The sequence below is a fragment of the Xyrauchen texanus genome, unplaced genomic scaffold (genome assembly GCF_025860055.1).
Source record: "Xyrauchen texanus isolate HMW12.3.18 unplaced genomic scaffold, RBS_HiC_50CHRs HiC_scaffold_860, whole genome shotgun sequence".
Classification (NCBI taxonomy): domain Eukaryota; kingdom Metazoa; phylum Chordata; class Actinopteri; order Cypriniformes; family Catostomidae; genus Xyrauchen; species Xyrauchen texanus.
This window is the reverse complement of record NW_026266864.1, coordinates 4789-17296: the sequence shown is the minus strand read 5'-3', so window position 1 is coordinate 17296 and position 12508 is coordinate 4789. Positions and strand designations below refer to the sequence as shown.

At 42.5% G+C, this 12508-nt stretch overlaps 2 non-coding genes and 1 pseudogene across 2 annotated transcripts; all 3 read right to left on the bottom strand.

Annotated features, from left to right (window-relative positions):
- Positions 1–959: 959 nt before the first annotated feature.
- Positions 960–1168, bottom strand: LOC127642815 (uncharacterized; annotated as a pseudogene).
- A 10373-nt stretch (positions 1169–11541) lies between these two features.
- Positions 11542–11705, bottom strand: LOC127642813 (U1 spliceosomal RNA). Its single transcript, XR_007970414.1, has one exon. It is a non-coding gene; the product is annotated as a U1 spliceosomal RNA (small nuclear RNA).
- A 395-nt stretch (positions 11706–12100) lies between these two features.
- On the bottom strand, positions 12101–12291 carry LOC127642814 (U2 spliceosomal RNA). The gene has a single exon (XR_007970415.1). It is a non-coding gene; the product is annotated as a U2 spliceosomal RNA (small nuclear RNA).
- Between the last annotated feature and the right edge of the window lie 217 nt (positions 12292–12508).

The window sequence follows — 12508 nt, the reverse complement described above, 5'->3', positions numbered from 1 at the left end:
ATAAAACTCTAGGGGGAGTCCGTCCATTCCTGGGGACTTCCCCTTTTTAAAACTTTTAAGAGCCTTATGAATTTCTAAAATGTTAAAATCCTGGGATAAAAAACACCTTTGCCATTGACATTTTTCTCTAAAAACGCTAAAACTTCCCTTAAAGTGTCATTATCTACTCTTTTTTGCAATACAAATCTTCATAATATTTTGTGACCTCACTTAAAACTTCTTTTGTTGTGTGCACTTCCCTCCCTCCAGTTTTTAAAGATGTTATTACCCCTCCCGTGTGATAATTTTTTAAAGAAATACCTGGTGCACTTTTCGCCTTCTTCAATGTCTCTTTCTCTGCTTCTTAAAATGACACCTTTGCTTCGTGTTTCACTTAAAACTGACATTTCCTTTTTATTTTTTTTATATCATCACTAAAATCCAAACCGTTATTTAAAAGGTTAAAATATCTCTGTAGTCTTTTTGCAGCCCCATCATGTGCCTTTTCCCTCTGTTTTTCTTATTTTTCCCTACCTTTCTAAAAAACTGTCTTGTCCTAGACTTTACCATCTCCCACCACTGTGCTCGTGAATCATAGAAGTCTTGGAGGGTCTGCCATTGGCTGAACTGCTCCCTATATTCTCCAACTACTTCCTCATCTTCCAACAAGGAGCAGTTCAGCCTCCACAGCCCTCCCCTACAGTCACACCGGTGGGGAGTGAAAGGGTGCAAGACAGCATCAAGTGGTCAGAAAAAAGAGGGGGTCAATGTTGCATCGGATGGCGGGCAGTCCCTTGTAAAAACATAGTCGATTCGAGAGGCTCTGGCCCCATCACCACTAAACCAGGTGAAGCCCTCCTCTCCTTGATGCATTTTTTAAAACAGTCGACTAGCTTAAAATCTTTGACTAAACCCTGCAATAAAACCGAAGTCTTGTCAGCCTTAAAATCCTCTCCAGCCCTCTTTCTGTCTTTCTGCGTTAAAACACAGTTAAAATCCCCTGCACTACTAGGGGAACCCTACCTAACATGTGGGGCTGCAGGTCTTCTAAAAGCTCATACCTTTCATTTTTATCAGTAAAACCATACACATTTAAAATGTTAAAATCCTTGTCCAAAAAAGTCATGTTTGCTAAAATTGATAAGAACAGATACTACACTTGATCTTAGCCAAAAGGCCGAGAAGCGATGCCGTAATCACTCTGTGAGAGGACGGCCGGAAACGGAAAAGCTGAGATGAGGTCATGGTGAGAGCGTCAAAGGTCACAAACTATCAAGTAGACATGGACGGTTTGACCAGTGCGGGACCAAACAAAATGGACCATGCCACTCCACGATGCAATATTAGCGCGCAACACTTTTCAGCGTAACAAGCAAAGCATTGTTCCCACCAAAAACGATCAAATGATACTTTATTGATGTCTTTCTCTCAGCTTGAAGGCCGCTGGAGTGCCGTTGGCGAAACCCCGTGTGGAGGCCAAACTGATCTTTCTACTCACATTTGAACATTTGGGATGTATGTTTTCTTATGCTATATTTTGTGTGCCCTTCGCAATGTTATATTACACATTGGCTTTTCGTGTAAAAGGGAACAATGTGTATGCATTGTCAATGTGTGCCCAACCAACGCTGACACCACACCTAGCTTTGTTTCTATGTCTCAGTGAAGGACGCTGTAAGGCGGGTGCCAGTGAGTCTGGGCTACTCCTCGAGAAAACAAAAGGCTCTCATGAGAATTAACATCTGAACTCTCTCTCGCAGATGTAACAGCAACATCCGAGATGCAACATACTGTGCAGCTAACACCTCCCTTCTAAAGTATCTTCATCTTACTCCTCCTCCTCACTTAAAGCTCACTAAAAACCTATGCAATGTGAAGTGTGTACATAAAGTAACTATAACATGTTTGGTATCATTTAAAGTCTCTCAGTGCGCCTGGTAAACTGGTCTCATCCTCCCAGCCATAATGAAAAGCTAAAAGAAGTTATAAAATATGTGAAATTTGGTGTGCCCCTTAAAGGTGTGCCCTCCCCCAGATCCTCCAGTATGTTAATCTACAGGAACCCCCTCAACAGGGGACCAAAATCTAAATATAGCTGCAAGCAGCAATGCGGATTCCTCCTCAAAATGGCAAATCATTTCAAATTGATCAGTAGAGGGTTGGGGTTAAACCCTCTCAATGGATGAATCCAAAAAACATGTATTTCTGTCTGAATCCTAAACGAAACATTTTCAGTCTACAGGAAAATCCATCATACCTTATGGATCCTTGAGGCGTTTTTGTTCCCAATGAGAAATGAGGCATGTACACCAAGATTCAAAAGAATTGGTTAAATGGCGTGGAAATGGTATCACTTTGAAAATATTTTTTGGGGCGTGGCCTGTAGCGCCTCCTATGGGCAAATGTGGGTCATTCTTGGTTTGTGGGTTCCTGTTGGCCTGTAGTATCAATGTACATAATTAGAAAATATTTGACCAGAAAATGGGACTTTTGGGAATTACCTGTAGCTCCCTAGGGGTGAATGTTGGCCATTCTTGGTTTGAGGGTTCCTGTTGACCTGTAGTATCAATGTACTAAATTAGAACATTTTTGACCATAAAATGGGAATTTCGGTGTGGCCTCTAGTGCCCCCTAGGGGCGAATTTTGGCCATTCTTTGTTTGTGGGTTCCTGTTGGCCAGTAGTATCAATGTACCATATTAGAAAATTTTTGACCAGAAAACGAAATTTTGGGAGTGGCCTGTAGCTCCCTAATGGCTGAATGTGGGCCATACTTGGTTTGTGGGTTCCTGTTGGCCTGTAGTATCAATGTACCAAATTATAACTTTTTGACCAGAAAATGGGAATTTCGGCTTGGCCTCTAGCGCCACCTAGTGGTGAATGTCGGTCATTCTTGGTTTGTGGATTCCTTTTGGCCTGTACTATTAATGTACCAAATTAGAACATTTTTGACCAGAAAATGGGAATTTCGGCATGGCCTGTAGTGCTCCCTAGGGCTTAATGTTGGCCATTCTTGGTTTGAGGGTTCCTGTTGACCTGCAGTATCAATGTACCAAATTAGAACGCTTTTGACCAGAAAACTAAATTTTGGAGTAGCCTGTAGCTCCCTAAGGGCTTAATGTGGGCCACACTTGGTATGTGGGTTCCTGTTGGCCTGTAGTATCAAAGTACCAAATTAGAAAATTTTTGACCAGAAAATGGGAATTTTGGCTTGTCCTGTAGTGCCCCATAGTGGCTGAATGTCAGTCATTCTTGGTTTGTGGATTCCTGTTGGCCTGTACTATTCTTGTACCTAATTAGAACATTTTTGACCAGAAAATGGGAATTTTGGCTTGTCCTGTAGTGCCCCTAGTGGCGTATGTCGGTCATTCTTGGTTTGTGGATTCCTGTTGGCCTGTACTATTAATTTACCAAATTAGAACATTTTTGACCAGAAAATGGGAATTTTGGCATGGCCATTCTTTGCACAGTACTTCAGAGTGATGTCATCTTTAAGCATGTTAGGTTTGAAAAACCATCAGTCAAAATTACATTTGATTTATTGACACGTATATATTGTTAAAATTTGGACATTTACATAAACACGCCCCTTTCAGCCATTTTGTATCGTATTCATTTTTCCTAAGTAACGTTTTCAAGGATGTCCATTCTACACATGTGTACCAAATTTCAAGTCAATTGGAGCTACGGTTCAGGAGAAGATGAGTTTTGTAGGTTTTCGCAAATTTTCAACGTACGGGAAAATCCATCATGGCGGAAGTTATGGGTTCTTGAGGCTTTTTGTTCCCCATGAGGAATGAGGCATGTACACCAAATTTCAGAAGATTTGGACAAATGGCGTGGAAATTGTATCACTTTGAATTTTGTTTTTTGGGCGTGGCCTGTAGCGCCACCTATGGGCGAATGTGGGCCATTCTTGGTTTGGGGGTACCCGTTGGCATGGAGTATCAATGTGCCAATTTAGGAAATTTTTGACCAGTGACTTTTTGAGCTATTGGGGCTCAAGGAGAAGAAGAATAATAATAATAATAATAATAATAATAATAATAATAATAATAATAATAAAACCATCAATTACAATAGATTCCCTCCTACGGAGGAATCTAATTATAATGACAGACACCACCATTTGGTAAGCATGTTGAATTATCTGGGTATTTAAGGAGAGGCGACACGTTGCTCAGGGCTCTCTGTAATCAGACGATCCCAAACAGTTTACTGTTTGTAGTTTATTTCAGGTGATTGCAATTCGTATTTCTTATGTTTTGATAAAATGTCTAACTTTGACTTATCAATGTCTAATTGGAATTGATGAATTGATTATGTTACCTGGTCAATAAATTGTCAACATTTGATTTTATTCTGACTGACTCTGACATTGTGTTTCCCAAACAGATTAAACGATTCGTATGTTACCGCAAGTCTGCGTCAGATTAGTGACGACTAATATTTGGCATTGATTCAAGTGTACTTGGTTTGCAAAGACAAAAAGGGAATTTCCGAACTGTTATCATAACGGGAACCTCTCTGATGTCGGGTTATAGGCCTATTCATGGAAGGCAGTGAGTCTTCCTCTGAGGAGATCCTAACCATCTGCCCAATAGGCAGTAAATGATCTCTGTGAAGGACTCTTGAACGACCCATGCCACTCTCTGGCTTGACTGTGTATACAGGCAAATCTTGGTATTTATTCATCACCACATATGGCAATTGATTCCATCTACTTTGCAGTTTATGCTTTCCACGAAGACCAAGATTCTCCACAAGCACTCTGTCACCTTTAGTCAACGTCTGGTGTCTTACAACTTTATCGTAAGCTTTTTTGTTTCTCATGTGCACTTTAGTTGCTGCTTCTTCTGCAAGATCATAGGCTCGTTTCAAATCTCTTTTCAGTCCCTCTACATATTGAGAATGACTGACTCTCTCTTCCTCGGTCTCAAAATAAATATCCACCGGTAGCCTAGCCTTCCTACCAAACATGAGGTAATACGGTGAATATCCGGTGGCGTCACTCTTCGTACTATTGTACGCATGTACAAGCTGACTCACATAACGACTCCAGTGCCGTTTTTGGGTAGTGTTCAAAGTTCCTAACATTGACAGCAACGTTCTATTGAAACGTTCTGGCTGAGGATCACCCTGGGGGTGATAGGGTGTTGTTCGGGATTTCCGAATCCCTAAACTCTTCAAGAGTTCTTGGATCACTCTTCCTTCAAAATCCCGACCCTGATCCAAATGGATTCGGGCTGGTAGTCCATAATGGACAAAAAACTTCTCGACCAACACTTTAGCTACAGTGACGGCTTTTTGATCTTTGGTAGGATATGCTTGCGCATATCTACTAAAATGATCAGTGACAACCAGTATATTACTGAAACCTGCTGTATCAGCCTCCAGAGTCAGAAAATCAATACACACCAACTCCATAGGACCCCCAGAAGTTATCTGATGCAACGGAGCTGCCCTTGTACGAGTAGTCTTCCATGAAACACAACTGCCACAATTTTTCACATAGTTTTCTACCATCTGTGCCATTCGTGGCCAGTAGAACCTGTCCCTAATCAGACTTGTTGTGCGTTCCACTCCCAAATGACCCAAATCATCATGTAAAGCCTTAATCACTTGTAACCGGAACTTGTCAGGTAACACTAATTGAAATGTTTCATTTCCTGATAGATCCCTCACAACTCTGTGCAATAATCCATCCTTGATTTTCAGCTTCTCACTCTCACGTTTCATTAGCATTACCTCTTGGGGATACTGACTCAAATCCGATGGCCACAAATCTGCACTCACAAACTTCTTTACCACTCCTGTGACCCCATCCAGGTCTTGACCCTTCCTCAAATCAGCTCTAGTGAATTGTTCCAACTGCCCCATTCCAACATTGGTTGCAAAAGCGTACAGCTTAGGAATACCTTCTGCAGGCACCCCCAACCTGTCGACTAGTCGCTCTGCATTGGCTGAGTTTCCTAACTGAATACAATTGCATATTCCTTTCACCTCAACCTCTGAAAGATGTTTCCAGATATCAGTATGTGAGTCATTCCAACGCCTTGATAATAGATCTGCATCAATGTTTGTATGACCGGGGCGATACTTAACCTCAAAATCATAAGTTGCCAAAGCAGCAAGCCATCTATGCCCAGTGGCATTGAGCTTTCCAGTGGTCAGCACATACGTAAGCGGATTGTTATCCGTCACAACAGTAAATTTCACACCATACAAATAGTCGTGAAATTTCTCCACCACCGCCCACTTAAGGGAGAGAAATTCAAGCTGGTGGATATGATACCTCTGTTCGGCAGCATTAAGCCCTCGGCTAGCAAATGCAACGGGACGTAACCCCTCAGGATACACCTGATTCAACACAGCCCCCAACCCCTTCAGGCTGGCATCCACGTGCAAGACATACGGCCTTGTAGGATCAGCGAATGCTAATACAGGAGCATGAGTCAAACAGTCAATGATTTTATGAAAGGCTTCAGTGCAGGAATCAGTCCATCTAAACCCAAATGGTTCTGACTCATGATGGTAAGTTCGATCAGAAACAGACTTTTGTATTTTTCCCTTCCTAACTGGAGGATACCCCTTGGTAAGGTCAGTCAAAGGCTTAACTATAGCAGAGTAGTTTGCCACAAACCTCCTATAATAGCCACAGAAACCCAGGAAAGACCGGAGAGACTTCAGATCAGTTGGCTGCGACCATTTAGCAACTGCTTCGGTTTTATCTGGGTCAGTTGATACTCCATCCGCTGAGACTATATGACCGACATATTTGACCTTGTCCCGACATATCTGACACTTATCCAATGAAACCTTGAGACCTACCTCCTCAAGGCGATCCAACACCTTTAGGAGTCTTTCCTCATGTTCCTCCAATGTAGTTCCAAACACAATAAGGTCATCAAGATATACTAGTACCTGGAGCAAATTCATGTCTCCGACAGCCTTTTCCATGAGACGTTGAAATGTCGCAGGGGCCCCGTGACCCCTGCGGCATCCTCTCAAATTGATAAAACCCTAAGGGGCAGATAAAGGCTGTTTTCTCTTTGTCTGATTCAGACATGGGTATTTGGTAATACCCATTCCGAAGGTCTAATACAGAGAACCAGCAACTTCCAGCCAAACAATCTAGAGCATCATCAATCCGCGGGGTGGTATATTGATCGGGTACGGTCTTGCTGTTGAGGGTTCTGTAGTCTATACACATACGGATTTTACCATTTTTCTTCCTAACAATTACTATAGGAGAAGCATACGGGCTCCTTGACTCCTTGATTATTCCTGTCTCTAGCAAATCCTTCAAGTGTCTACGTACATCCTCTATATCTGCAGGAGCTATCCTCCTTGATCTTTCACGGAAAGGCCGAGTGTCCGACAATCGTATGTAATGCTCCACCCCCTCGGCTAGTCCCACTTCCCACTCGTGTATGGAGAAAACATTGCGTTTCTGCACCAATTTCTGTCTAAGCCTCTCTTTCCATTCCACAGGAATGGGAGAATCCCCAAAATCAATAAGGCTTGGATCTATTTCCTCAGACTTGCTCTCTCTCATCGGTGGAACAGCCATGTCCGCGACTTGCAGATTCCCAAGCAAAGTACCTTCAGGTATGATAACCTCTCGCTTGGTCTCATTCTGTACAAGCACAGAGAAATTCTCTTCATTTACAGCTGAAGCTAAAGCCACCATAGGTTGAACCATCAAACCTTGAGGCAGTGGGGTTAAATCATCAGCCTCCACCAGAACTATACCCTTTGTCACTGATTGAGAAAATTCTGCTTGACAACTGACGCAACAAATGTCTTCTGGTGGAATGATTACTGAACCAGGTCCTTTCCATCTCAACCGACCAACAACGTCATCCTCACCAATCTGACTCACTTTGACCTCAATAGACTCAGGCAGGCTATCTGGTAGAAAGCTTTTTATATTGAAAACACGAACCAGATTGCTACCCTTTTCTTTGTCACAAAGAGCAAACAGTCTCTGGAACAAACTGGCATTAGTCCCCAATATTACAGGAGTCTGATCAGGAGAATTCGGTCCAGGGCACACTAGAGCCAGCACTGACAAGGTTTCTAGAGTGCCAGTCAATTCTCTAGGAAATTGAACGTCCACTACTACGTAACCTTGGTAGGGGTAACTTTCGTCACTAAGTCCCCAAATAGCCAATCCGGACACTGGATGAATAGGTACATGAGACAGATGCTTCTGGTACCATTTCTCAAAAATAATGGTCACTTGTGACCCACTATCCAACAGTGCAGTGCAAGGTTGACCATTTACTTTCAATGTCACCGTGGAAACTGGTCCCACCAACCCAGCCGGAATCGCAACTGATGCTGTATTCTGGACCATCTGTGTTCTAACAGAGCAGTGTGTTGTCTCCTTTTCAGGACCAACATCAGTAGTACTTTGTTTCTCTTTAGCTTTCCGAAGGGAAGCAATAAGCTTCCGGATTACCTTCCTTTCATTCTGCGTAACAGTGCATTTAGTAGAGATGTGACCATCCTCCCCACAACGGTAACAAAAAAAATCATCATCCTCCTGGGGATGAAGTTTCTTACTGCCATTATTACTCACTCTTACTTTCACAGCAGTAGCAGTAGCAGGTTGCGCTGGGTCTCTACTTTCCAATGTCTTCACTTTCTGACTCAGTCTGTCAACTTTTTTCTGTAAAGCAGAGGCTTCAGTTGCTTTATCCTCTGATGTACACGGCATAACCAATACTTTTGTGTTAGCACCTTCTTTGCTGACAGAGCTGGACTTCATTTTCAATTCAGACATTTTGGCTTGCAGAGCCCTCACATCGGCTCTAAGCTCTTGTAACTCTAAATCAGTTGTAGAGACACAATCCTGTGCTCCAACACTCCGAACCCTCGCATGGACTTTGCGTCGAGACCGTTCATATTCCTCCTCCACCCTAATTTGACTAAGCAACTCAAGAAAGGTAGGAGGGTTTGCTCTTTTCTCTTTGAGACGTAACTGCAAAAGCATAATGTCAGCCCCGACTGCTCCTCGCAACAATTGCTCAACTCTCACTCTATCCATATCCTGAGCACTTACACCCCCCTTCCTGACAACCTTAGTCAGAAAAGGTTCAAGCCTCTGTACGTAGTCAGACAACATCTCCCCAGATTTTTGCTGAATGAGACGATATGCAAAATACAAATCTTCTCCAGTTTCTGGAGATCCAAAAGCCCTCTCAACCGCAGAAATATACTCATCTGAGCTAACTTCAGGGTTGCTGAACCGCAAGGACCTAACAATTTCCAGTGCAGGACCCCTCAGACTTTCTATTATTCTACGTCTCTTCTCCTTTTCAGGACAGTCACTGCCCTCTACCATCATTGTTGCCTGTTCAAGCCAATACTCAACTTGTTCCTCTCCCATTGGAGTAGGGATGATACCCGAAAACACTCGAAGTCGACGATAACTGTGACTCTCAGCCATACTTCTGTTAGACTGCTTCATCAGTTCAGCCATAGCATGAATGAAGAGGTCCTCAGTAGTACCTTTAGCAGATGTTGAAGAAGCTAGATAATCCTGGAGATCAGCAACTGTTTTACCTTCAGTTTGCAAGAAATTCTGTAGTTTGCCAACAAAGTCATCTGACGACTCAGGCCTTTGATCCACCACTATTATGTGCCACACAGTTGTGCCATCATCACTCCTCACTTCAGGAGGAATAATCTGTGGGTTTATTTCTTCCCTACATTCACATAGAACCAGCAGACCTCCGGCTTCAACACTGTAGGTCCTACCTCTTACTCTTACGCGGCCCCAACAGCGCACAGTTTGTATCAGTTCTTCAATTTGGTTTATGCTGACTTCCTCTGCCACACCAGCAATCATTATAGCATGAGCTGGATCAAGTTGTTCTCCTTTACACCAACTACTGAGTGTATCTTGGTATTTGCGGTACAATGCAGGCTCCATGTTTACTCTCACAAATGACAACAAGGGAAGTTAGATACAACTGAACATCCTAGATAACCACAAAATTATGAAACCCATCCCAGCGGTGCCTCCATTTTATGTAACGCCCCTTCCTGTCACTGGGAATTGTAATGGGTGGCCTTCAAATTCTTTAGTATGATGGGTTTAGTTTAATTTGTGCTGTTATCTATTTTACTTCAAATCAAAGGGAAAATGTGTAAGTGTAATTCACCACAAACAAGGAATTAACTCCAACTTAAATTTAATTAATTAAAATGAATTATCTGTCAATATTGTGCAAACAAACAAACAAACAAAATATTTGGCACTGTGTTATTTTTCCTTTCACATGGCTTTCACATGTACATTAACAATCAATAAAATCAAGGAAACAAAGAAAGGTTTTCAAAATAATAGAATAACCTCCTAAGCCGGCAAATACTTTTAATACCCCTTAGTTTCTGCTGCAGGCCTGTTCCGCTGCTTGGGTCCGTAGAGGCCAAACACACGGCCGCTTCACTCAATTGAGCCACAAATAAAATAAAAACAAACCAAGTACCTTTGCTGAAGATTTGAATCTATTTAATCACGATCGATCACGGTCCGTCAGGCTCCATACCGGAATCCATCTCACCATCGCGATACGCACTCAACAGCCGTCAGCAGTGCGTTATTCATCCAGTGGCTCGGACGCTTACCAACACGGGATCTCGCTCCACTCAGCAATGCACAGGACTCCAGTCATCAAACTCTCCCGAAATAACATCTGTCGTCGTTCTTCTTCACAACGAACGCGATCATAGACAGTTCACTCAGAATGTACTGGCTCGCCGCCAGTGGTTCATCCGTGCACGTCTGTGACGCACTTTAAAAGCTCGAACTTCGCTGTCACGCTTAGCCAGCAGTAACTCAGTTCAAAATCCACTCTAATATCCTTGAGATGAACTATAATGCATACATTTTTATACACAGTTCACACTTTCTAAAGAGTTGTCTCGCCGACAGCCCAACTGTCTTCCACCCTATATCTCGCGCATTCTCTCTCTCTCCTCCGGTTCTCGTGCATTCCCTCCTTCATATCCTCACACATGATAGGTTATTCTTCACAAAATACCCAATCACATTATAAAGAAAGAAAAATAACAGGCCCTTACAGTTAGGTTATTTCTAAACACATTTTTCCACAGTACATTTTAACCTAACTTTATACATTTTTGTATACAACTTTGTAGAAAACTATTTAGATTTTAAACCTCTAACAGATTCCCACCTGGGCTACATTTCTTACGTTGAAATGATCAGTGACAACGCAAGGCTTTCTTTTCAACGGAGGGACATGCATACGAATGTTACAATATTTAAACGTGTTTTTGAACGTGTTCACGTTAAGTGAGGATTCGTTTCTATAGATGGAGATGCAAATGAGAAATAAACAGGACCATTGCTTAGGATTCAAAATATTGTATAAAAGAAAGCGAGTCTTTCAACATTGTTTAATGCTGTCTTAAAATCTAAACAGTGCAAAACGAATGATCAGGTTGGCGTTTATGGGAAGCACCTCAATTGAGAGCACGCCCAACAAACACAACAGAGATAGTTTTCTTTTTTTAAATGAATGACCAGGGGAGAGCGCGGACGCAGTGCCCCACTACCAGAAATCATGCAGTCGAGATTCCCACATTTGGGGAATTCGCAAAGGTCAGCACAACCGAAGTGCAATGTCCGAGCCTCACCCTGGGTGAACCACCTTCATGATCATAGTGTCTCCCCTACCAGGTAAGTATAAGTGCAAGGTTTTTGGGGCAGAGGGCCCATTCTCCTCTTTACCATTCATACCAACGTTGTCCTCATACACAAACAAATCATCCACAACTCCTAGTGCATGAATGCGCTTTGCAATTAAACAGGCGTGTACACAAACTTTAAACCCCAACTTTTATTGCTACCAAGTCTGTGTATTAGTTCTCTGCCTTGTGACAGTTTGTGGTCTCAGGAGTGAACGACAACAGCACTATACCATTCGCTTTCAGCCGACGAGTCGGCGGTTCGTTCACGGACACGCAATCACACACCTGAACAAGAGCTAAAGTAAAGATTCCTCATTTGCCCGCTCTCAGACGCTTATTGAATTAATGAACAAAGATCTCTGCCTTTCATAACAAATGTTGATCCCCCGAAAGGGAAGCGCACCGTGCCTGGAAATACTGCAATACCAAGTCGATACGTAGAGTGGATGGAGCAAGCCCCTCTTCCATCTCCCAGGCACAAAAATCCATTTAACATATGGTCCCCGAATAGGGGACGTATCAGATATTAAACTGAAAAGAACAGATTTTTTTTTATTTTTATTTATTTGGTACAAATTACAATTCAAATCCAACTATACATAAATCTCCACAAAAAAACCTTGTCTTTGACAACTTTCAAGAACTGAAACAAAAAACAGGACCAGGTGATGCCCCTAGCTTCTAAGAGCTATCCTACTCCTACCCTCGATAACCCCCCCCATATCCTCCTTGATTCTTCCTCACCATAACACAGTTTGAAACAGATTACCTTTTTTGCTATTTTACCAAGTAAACAGAAA